Source organism: Hemitrygon akajei, chromosome 15, assembly GCF_048418815.1.
Source record: "Hemitrygon akajei chromosome 15, sHemAka1.3, whole genome shotgun sequence".
Lineage (NCBI taxonomy): Eukaryota > Metazoa > Chordata > Chondrichthyes > Myliobatiformes > Dasyatidae > Hemitrygon > Hemitrygon akajei.
Genome location: NC_133138.1, coordinates 55,858,640 through 55,869,505, shown reverse-complemented (window position 1 = coordinate 55,869,505; position 10,866 = coordinate 55,858,640). Strand labels below are relative to the sequence as shown.

Genomic DNA, 10,866 nt, shown 5'->3' with positions numbered 1-10,866 from the left:
GTGCTACACCAGCCCTTACACCTCCTTCCTCACTAACATCAGGGCCCCAAATAGTGCTTCAAGGTGAGGCGGCACTTCACCTGTGAATCTGTTAGGGTCATCTGCGGTGTCTGGTGCTCCCAGTGTGGCCTCCTGAATATCAGTGAGACCTGATGTGGATTGAGAGACTGCTTCGCCAAGCACCTACGCTCTGTCCACCAGAAAAATTGGGATTTCCCAGTGGAATTTTTAATTTCGCGTCCCATTCTCATTCTGGCATGTCAGTCCATGGTTTCCTCTACTGTTGTGATGAGGTCACACTCAGGGTGAAGGAGCAACACCTTATATTCCATCAGGATAGCCTCCAATCTAATGGCATGAACATTGATATCTCAAACTTCCAGCAATGCTACCCCACTTTACCATTCCCCACTCCCATTTCCCTCTCTTTCCTTATCTCCTCGACTCCCTCTAGTGCTCCTCCCCCTTTTCTTTCTGCTATGGCCTTCTGTTCTCTCCTATCAGATTCCACACCCCCAGCCCTGTCTCTCATTCACCAATCAACTTCCCACTCTTTACTTCACTCCTTCCTCCCTCACATCCCCACTTTCAGATTCGCCTATCACCTTGTGTTTCTTCCTCCCCTCTCCCCACCTTCTTACTCTGACTCCTCATCTTTTTTTTTCCTCCAGTCCTGATGAAAAGTCTTGGTCTGAAATGTCAACTGTACTCTTTTCCATAGATGCTGCCTGGCCTGCTGGGTTCCTCCAGCATTTTGAGTGTGGTTGCTTGGAAGTAAGTTATCTTCAATTCTACGATTTATTTTGCAGTACCATAATATAACATGAAGCAAAGTTACCAATAGTGTGAAAACTAGAATATTTGGATATTTAGATGAAGAAGTTTGCCTTTGATTGCCAGTACTGAACATGTACACAGTATCAATCACTGACTGTACTCCCATTGAGATGAACAAAGTTGACTAGGGAGAGCTAAGTTCTACTGCCAGATGATATACACACATTCATTCAGCACAATTGACCAAGGATAAATTTCTACCACTTGGTAGCAAAGGCATTCCAAAAACAGGTAACATATCGAAGTTGTCTTGATAAAGCCAGAGCTAGGTATTAGCCAAAAAAAAACTGCAATCAGTTGTAATTCCTTGCCAAATTTCCTGATTCCTGCTATGTCCCCTCAGTTTTTGAATGATCACCCTGTTCTAGTTGGACTGCACAACGTCAGGTGGCTTAGAAAGAAGGTTTATGTTGGTGGTTATGTGTGTGAGACAACCAGCAACTTCAGTGGCAATTCTGACAGTTAACTGTTTAAGCTTATGCACCTTATGCCTTCTGTAGACCATTAAAATTGCAAGAGAATCCAATGTGGAGGTGGAATGTGATGATAAATCTACCATTCAGATTAAGCTCCTCCATCATTCTACTTGCACAAGGGGTGTTAGAATTTCCCTCAGGCTGTGTACAGCTGGCCATCTATTACACTGTGAAACAAGTTTACTGCAGGATGAGACTATTAATTGCAACATCTGTGTATGCCAGCAAGTGTAAGTTATTGCTCACAGGTTTTAATGATATTGCAGTCTTCAATAAAGTTAGTTACCCACCTTTCACACTGACTGTAAATTCTTACCTTGTTTTACCATGAATATCTTGGAAGTGTTAAGATGTTCTGAAACTATTGGGCATCTTTTTTGGTTGTTTTATAAAAGGGCAGATCTCATTTATTATGTTTTTCTCTCCTAACTCATCCTTGGATATTAATATTATGAATTGTTAACATAGCTGAAAATGAAGGAAGTAATTTAGTAAGCATGCTTCCATGATTGTCCTTTTGTCCAAGTTGTTAATGATCATCTCATGTTTTTTATTTAACTTCAGACTGTATACAGTTGTATTATAGATCCATTTAAAAATAATATTAAAGGCTTTACAATTCAACCGCCAGGACTTAAGAACTTTTTAAAAGCTATTATTAATGCTTTTTGAGATAGTGATTTAGATGCATATCATATTTTTTACTGAGTTAAGTATTGTATGTAATTAGTTTTGCTACAACAAGTGTATGGGACATTGGAAAAAAAAGTTGAATTTCCCCATGGGGATGAATAAAGTATCTATCTATCTATCTATCTATCTATCTATTATATCTCAGATAATCTAATTCAATCATTGGTGGTGAAAAGTACCATTTTTCTAAGTATTTCTATTTTCTAATTGAGGAGAAAATTCAGAAATCAGAGTTGCAAAGTGACTTGGGAGTCTTTGTGCGGAATTCCCTAAATATTAGCTTGCAGGTTGAGTTGGTGGTAAGGAAGGCAAATGCAATGTTAGCATTTATTTCAAGAGAACTAATATATAAAAGCAAGGATCAAATGCTGGGCTTTATAAGGCATTGGTTAGACTGCACCTGGAGTATTGTGAGCAGTTTTGGGCTCCTTATCTAAAAAAGAGGCACGTAGAGTCCAGAGAAAGTTCACAAGAATGATCCTGGGAACGAAAGGGTTAACATATGAAGACCGTTTGATGGCTCTAGACCCTTGCTCACTGGAATTTAGAAGAATGAGAGAAGTTCTCTTTGATGTGGAGTGGTTGTGTCTCGGACAGAGGGCACAGCCTCAGAATAGGATGTCTCTTCAGAACATAGGTGGGCATGGGGTCCATGAATCCCTCGGTTAATGGTAAGAGTTCATGGCATAAAAACGTTTGGGAGCTCCTGCTTTGGAACATAGAGGAGGATTTTTTTTTAGACAGAAAGTGATGATTCTGGTGTTAATTGCCACAGTCATTGGGTATATTTAAAGCAGAGGTTGTTGGGTTCTTGATTACTAAGGATATCAAATGATACAGAAATAAAGCAGGAGAATGGGATTGAGAGGGATAACAAATCAGCCATGATGGAATGGCAAAATAGCCTCAATGGGCTGAGTAGCTTAATCTGCTCCTATGTCCTGTGGTCTAGTTGTCTGATATTTATAGTCTCCTGCATGAGTTTGCATCACCAGCAGCCAAGAGGGGCTATAGATGTAAATTGCAAATTTGCATAGATTTTGTGCTATCCTGCAGTCTCCCTTGGCCATGGATACAAAAAAATACTTTTACCTCGAAGTTCCTTGCGGTTTCTGACTTTACATGAAGAATAATTTCCTGTTATTGATCTCAGATTTATCTTTTGTGTTTGAACCTACATTTAAGTTCCTTCAGTGTTTACTGTAGAAGTAACCCCTAGGATCAGTCTTGAGTCCATTGTCTTTATTGTCTGCAGTACTGAATTGTCCATTTCTGAATAATCCGGTGTCGTCAGACTGTGTCACAGTATAAATAAATCACGTTATTCTTTCGTTTATGTTCATTCTTTTGACTACAATTGATTGTTGTTCTCCATTGAAAGCTCAATGTGGATAATGTGACTACCCAGGCAATATCTCGATTGTTATTTAAACATCAGTAATAGATTGAATCTCATCCTTTCTTGGTGTGCTTGTTTTACGCTCATTTCTATTAATTTTCATCAATCAAAAATCAATCAAAATGCTTTGTCAAATTCTCTCTCTAATTTTTGAACAGCATCCTCTACTCTCACTGTCTCTTTCATTTTGGTAAATTTGACCACATTTGGCAAATTGGGTAAATAATATCACAAGTTTTATGTCTTCTTTTACCAGAATCTTTCGGAACCCATATATTACGCAAATAGCCACCTTCATCTCAATAGATGTCTCAAGGGACTAGAAAAATAACGCCAACACTACATGCACAAAGTACTCCAAATCTTCTGCAAGGGTAAGTGTACTAATGTGAATGACTTATCCCAGGACAACATTCCTAATATCCTCAACACTGAGGCCACTGTCAGCTATGTTGAACAGGACACATCTTTAGAATGCTTGAAACCAGCTCCCATATTCTTAGGAGGTTCTCAGCAGCTGAATAGAGGAACAAATTCAAGGCTGCTCTTGTAGCTTCTTTGAAGAAGTACATCATCCTCATTGATATGGAGATTTGATTGATTAGATTCAGCATTGGATTAACCATAGAAGAGGGTTGTATAGATGGAGTGATCTGACTGGAAGTCTGTAACCAGCAGTGTTCTATAAGGGTAAGTGCAGCATCTTCTATATAAAAATGATTTGGATAAAAATGGAAGTGGACTGTAGAGTAAGATTGCAAATGACACAAAGATTGATTGTGTTTTGGATAGTAAAGAAGCTTGTCCAAGGATTCAGAAGGACATCGATTATGGAAATGTGCGTAGAAAAATGGCAGATGAAGCTTAATCCGCATAAATATGAGGCGGTGTAATTATTGAGGTCAATCTTAAGAAGAAAGTATACAATAAATAGGAGCACTCATTCATGTACAGAATGTTCCTAGGATGCATGACTCCTTGAAAATGGAAACACAGATAGATCGGTTGGTAAGGGAGGCATTATAATGTGCTTCTCACCATTTGGTGTGTTGAGTATAAAAGTCAGGAAGTCATATTGCTGCTGTATAAAAATTTGCTTACACCATATTTTGAGCATTATGTGTAGTTTTAAATGACACATTACAAAGATGAGATTTTGGAGAGGGTGCAGAAGAGGTTTACTGGGATGTGGCCTGGAAGGGAGAGTATATATTATATGGAGAGTTTGGACAAACTTAGATTGTCTTCACAGATGTGTTGGTGGTGGAGGGGTGACTTGGTAGAAGCATATAAAATTGTAAGAGGCATAGAATCTCAAACACAGGTACTAAGGAGCATAGCTTTAAAGTTGAAAGGTGACTTACGGGGCATTTTTTTAATGCAGGGAATTCCAGGTGCTTAGAAAGCTCTGTTAGGGGAGGTGGTGGAAGGAAATACAATAACAATGTTTAAGAGGCATTTAGACAGGGAAGTGAACAGGCAGGGAACTGAGGGAGATAGAGATCATGTGCAGGAAGATGGGATTGGTTTGAATTGGCATGTTACTTAGTACAGTTATGTGGGCTGAAGTGCTTGTTCCTGTGTGGTGGTGTTCCACATCCGATGATCTTGTGAATCTATGGCCTATGAGCTTTCGAAGTGGAGAAGGAGCATTTAGGATGGTACTGAGAACTTTGAGGTCATGCAACAGAAGGACATAGAAATCCCAGGTAAGTAGTGAAAGAAGTGCACTATGTAAACAATTACCCAATGGTCTGTTGTCTCAGCCACCTCATGCTCCATCTTTAGAAGAGCCCTTATTTCCCATTTGCCACAAAACCAGAGAGGAAATAAATAATCTTCAATCCTGAGGGATTGCCTAGAAAGAAGTACAGTGCATAACTTTAATAATGGGCATACGACTGGTGTTGTTGATTGCCCAACCATTATATATTTGTGTCAGGATAGATAATGGCTGGCTGATTGCTTGGAGACAATAGTGAGAATTAAAATTTGCTCATCCACATAAATATAAAATAAAGGAGGGATGGGATAATATTTTCTTAAATTGAAGCACTGATAATCTGTTAAAAATGTAGTATTGCACAAGTAACTCAACCCTTAGCATCTGTGAAAATTGTTCTATTTGAATTATTTCATCAACCGTACTTTCAACACCTGCAGCAAAAAAAAAATCCTAATTTACTTGCCGTATATTTTATGCATGAGCAAAGTAATTTGATAAATATTTTCTTTTAAAAGATGAGGAAGCTTGCGGATCAGTATGGGGTTCTACAATAAATAATGCATAATAGACAAATGCAAGATTTAATGTAGAGATCAATGTATAAAAAAAATCTTGCAGACAGTCCATCTGTTCCACTTCAGGATAACACTGGTAACACTTTGATATTTAAATAATATTTAGACATAGTTTCTGTTTGTGAATATTTATGAGAGCAAATTACATGGTTCACATTTGAATTTTAAGTAGTACAAACAAATTTGGACACATGAAGTTACTTCAGGTTATGTTAGAGAACACTATTCTGACATTGAGATAATAAATTAAAGAGCATTTAATATAAAATATAACATTGGTAGGGCACTTCATCAGAGAAGGCCCCAAACTTTTGCTGTAACTTCACTACAGAATCATTTAGCACAAAAGGAGGCCATTAAACATGTCAAATTTCTCTTAGCTCTTTGTAAACCAAAACAATGTATTCTTCCTTGTATTTTTTCTATCAGTTTTGACATTATCTCAAAGAAAACACAAAATATCCTCTTATAAATTAATACTGAGGCAGAATGTTTCATCCTTTTACGGAAAACATTTCAAGCTAACAATACACATTCCCTGTAAAAATACTTTTAACGGTTCCTCTTAATTTTGCAAATGTATTGGCATCTACTGAATGTAGTGTTTATACTTTATTGTAATGTTAATGGCAAGACAAGCTCCAAGAAAAAATATTGCAAATACTCTTTTGTAAATCAGATAAAAACATAATAATCCAAATTCCTCTTTAAAAACAATGTTTTCAGCTGATCAAATTCAAAATTAACTTCTGTGATCAGTTGTTGCCTTGAGAAATATTACATTAGAAATACAAATCTGGGTAAATTTTAAAATGATTTCATATTTGCCACTATTTTTAATTCTGCAGTGTGTCTAATATATAGGAGTGGAATTTGCCATGAAACTATTTCAGTACTGCTCACACGTAATAGCTGTAAAATAAAATTCAATTTGTACAGGCCTTTTTCCTTTTATTATGTTGATGAGATTAATACAGCTGTAATATCTGATCATACTTGTCACTCTAAATATCTTGCTGTCAGTTGTAAATGTGTGATTTAATCAAAAAGTAGAATGCCAGACCTCATACTGAATGCTACCAAAGATGACTCTAAATATCAGTGTGTACAGAACTACAAAACAGGTTTGATAGATTTATAGAATTGATTGGTCAAAGTTCAAAATTCAAAGTAAATTTAATATCAAAGTACATTTGTGTCACCATATACTAACATGAGATTCGTTTTCTTGCAGGCATTTACAGTAACTAGAAAGAAAAACAATAGAGCCAATGAAAAACCACTCACAGCAGACGGAAAACCAACCAGTATGCAAAAGACAACAAACTCTGCAAATAAATAAAAGAGAGAGAGAAAAAAAATAATAATGATAAATGAATAAATAACCAGTAAGTATTGAGAGCATGAGTTGTAGAGTCCTTGAAAGTGAGTCCATAGGTTGTGGGATCATTTCGGTATTGGAGTGAGTGAGGATGAGTGAAGTTATCCCCTCTGGTTCAAGACCCTGATGGTTGAAGGGAAACAACCATTCCTGAATATGGCGGCATGGGACCTGAAGCTCCTGTACCTCCTTCCTGATGGCAGAAGCAAGAAGAACGTGGCCTAGATGGTGGGAGTCCTCGATGATGGATGCAGCTTTCCTGCGACAGCGCTGCTTGCAGAAGTGCTCCGTGCTGGAGTGGGCTTTACCTGTGATGGATTGGACTTTATCCACTACTTTTTGTAGGCTTTTCCTTTCAAGGGCAGTAGTGTGTCCATACCCGGCTATGGTGTAGCCCGTCCTTATACTTCTGGGATAATAGGGGACTCTATAGTTAGGGGGACAGATATACAAATCTATGGACGTGAAAAAGAAACATGGATGGCAGTTGGTCTCCCAAGTGCCAGGGTTCTTGATGTTTCTGAACGCGTCCACAATATCCTGAAATAGGAAGGCAAGCAGCCAGAGGTCGTGGTACATATTGGTACCAATGACATAGGTAGAAAAAGGGAGGAGGTCCTGAAAGCAGAATAAAGGGAGTTCAGAAGGAAGCTGAGAAGAAAGACCTCAAGGGTAGTAATCTCGGGATTGCTGCCTGTGCCACATGACTGTGAGCATAGGAGTAGAATGAGGTGGCTGATAAATGTGTAGCTGAAGGATTGGAGCAGGGGGCAGGGATTCAGAGTTTTGAATCATAGGGACCTCTTCTGGGGCTGGTGTGTCCTGTATAAAAAGGACGGGTTGCACTTGAATCTGAGGGGGACCAACATCCTGGTGGGGAGGTTTGCTAATGCCGTTGGGAAGGGTTTGAACTAGATTTTCAGGGGGCAGGGAACTAAAATGAAGAGGCAGAAGATGGGGTGGATGTGAGGAAGGATAGGCAGATGACAGTACAAAGATGCACTCTGTCTAATGGTTTGAGATGTGTATATTTTAATACAAGGTGTATCATAAACAAGGTGAATGAACTTAGGGTGTGGTTCAATACATGGAACTATGATGTTGTGGCTATTGCAGACACTTGGATGTCTCAGGGTCAGGAATGGCTGCTGAGTGCCGGGCATTAGATTTTTCAAAAAGGACAGCAAGAGAGGCAAATGAGGTGGGAGTGTGGCATTGCTAATCAGGGATAGTGTCATGGCTGCAGAAAAGAAGGAAGTCATGGAGGGATTATCTATTGAGTCAGTGTGGGTGGAAATCAGAAACAGGAAGGGGGCTCCCACAATCTCAATCCTTGGCTTTGGCAGCATTCCAATAGTCAGATCCCAAAGGGCAAACAAAATGGGGAATGGAAAAAGAGATGGGGGGGGGGATAAATTACCATAAATTTGAGAAATGGATGTTAATTCCATCAGGTTGGAGGGCCACTCAGATGCAATATAAAGTCTTATTGGTCCAACCTGAGTCTGGCCTCATCATGGCAGTAGAGGAGGCTATGGACCAAGATGTTGGAATGACAATGGGAAGTCAAATTGAAATGAAATCTAATTTGATTTCCCATTTTCAGTGAACACACAATTCAAAGGAACAGTGAGGACCACTGGATCCTTAGTGAACAAGTCTGAAGATTCCTGAAGATGGCAGCACAGGGTGGTAAAGAAGGTAGGTTGCTAGCCTTCATTAACCATAGGAGTAGAGGGGCTTTATACAGCTTTATAACACATTGGTGAGGCCCATCTTGGAATATTGTGTGAAGTTTTAGTCATCATAGTATAGTGAGGATTTGATTACTCATCAAAGAACTCCAATAAATTTTTCAGACATGATTTCCCTTTCACAAAGCCATGTTGATTTTGCTTGATTATCTTGATTTTATTCTAAGTTTTCCAAGGTAACATCTGGAATATTGGTGTCAACCATTTCCCAAATACAATGTTAAGTTATGGTTTCCTGCTTTCATATACCCTTCTCTCTTCCTTTTTGAATAAGTTACATTTTGCAACTTTTCAAATTTATGAAACCTTGTCCAAAAATAGGGAATTTCAAAAGCAGAAAACAACACTGCATTTATCTCACTAAATGCTAGGATGAATTCCACCAAGACCCAAAACTTGCCAGCCTATAATTCCATCAATTTTATCTATCTTGTGAATGACTACTAAAAATACACATTTAGATTTGCTCACCATGAAATGTATTGACTTTTAAATAAAGCCATTAATTGATTTATTAAATCCAAAGCTTGATGTTATTTCCTATCTGTTTTAATACATTTTAATCTTGGGTCCTGCTACATTACTTCATTTTAGAGGAAATATGATAATTAATCCCAGTTTATACATATATGAGAGAATGGTACAATCTTATTTCTGAAGTATAAATCATACTATAAAGCATGCAGGCAAAACACAACTCTATGCAATCAGACTGAATTCTTTTATTACCATCTTAGAGCAGAAATTCAATAATTAGAAGGGTTTGCAGATGACATCAATTAGTTTCTACAAGAGAAGGGCTTGCGATGATAAATAAAATAATGCATTAGGCAAGCACGAATAGAACCATAATGTGGGTACAGAAGTGATGCAGTACCAAAAGACAATTGTATTTTCTCATAATATTTATTATTAATATCCCATGACTGTAATATTTCAGGGAGATTATTTTCTCTCTAGAGTGAAATCTGCAGTAAGTCTCCTTAGTTAAAGTACAATTGCACTACACATCTACATGCAATTGTTAGATCTACTGTTATTGATCCAGAGGTTATTTGGAAGTCAAGAATGAGGCACAAAAGTTGATGGTTACAGCTGTTTATTGAGTGTTATAAGAACAAAGAACAAACAAAGAAATAAGAACAAAGGAAAAGAAGTGCAATTCTCGTAGTCAGAGTGGAGATGAAATCACATTCCATTGAAAACAGTTAATCTATTGAATAGCCAGATTCAAGTAGTGTGATACCTGCTGCAGAAAGTCTGGGAAGCTTCTAGAAAAAACAAAACCACCTGTACTGCAAATGCTGGAAAATTTACTTAACAATTATATGTAAAGAGGTGATATATAAATATTATAAGCAAGCATAGAAAAGTTAAAGTATAAGGTAAATACTAAAAAAAATTCTACAATATAACCAATACAACAAAACTGTCAACATCAGATCAAGTTGTTATAAAGCCAGTAAATTAATTGTAGGCCCTTATCTACAAATGTTGTGCATGTCAGTGTACCCTAGTGAGGGTGGCAAGTATTAAAGGCTTCTTGGATCCAGAATTATTGACTCCATTCCTGCCACATTGAAGACTCAACAATGTGCTTACTGACAGAAACACTGTATGGCAGATGCCATATGCACCTGGCCTTGCCATACCTAGAAAACAAGTCCACTTATATCAGAATGGTGTTTTTTGATTTCATTTCGGCATTCAACACTATTATCCCACGAACTTTGGTGTATAACCTCCTATTCCTTGATTTAACTCTACCACTATTCAAGTGAGTGTTGGACTTCCTAATCAAGAGACCTCAGATAGTCAAGATACACAACCACACCTCCCTCACCATCATCCCCAGGGCTATGTGCTGGCCCAGGGCTGTACACACTGCTCACACATGACTGCACAGTCAAAAATCTGAGTAATCACATTGTCAATTTCACTGATGACACGACAGTGGTGGGGTTCATCATCAACAACAATGAGACAGCCTGCGGAGAAGAGGTGGAAAAGCTTAAGGCCTGAAGC

At 38.1% G+C, this 10,866-nt stretch overlaps 1 long non-coding RNA gene across 1 annotated transcript; it reads left to right on the top strand.

Annotated features, from left to right (window-relative positions):
- Positions 1–705: 705 nt before the first annotated feature.
- LOC140739363 (uncharacterized) lies at positions 706–9,246 on the top strand. The gene is made up of 3 exons (XR_012101611.1): positions 706–774; positions 3,662–3,779; positions 6,941–9,246. It is a non-coding gene; the product is annotated as an uncharacterized lncRNA (long non-coding RNA).
- Positions 9,247–10,866: the final 1,620 nt, after the last annotated feature.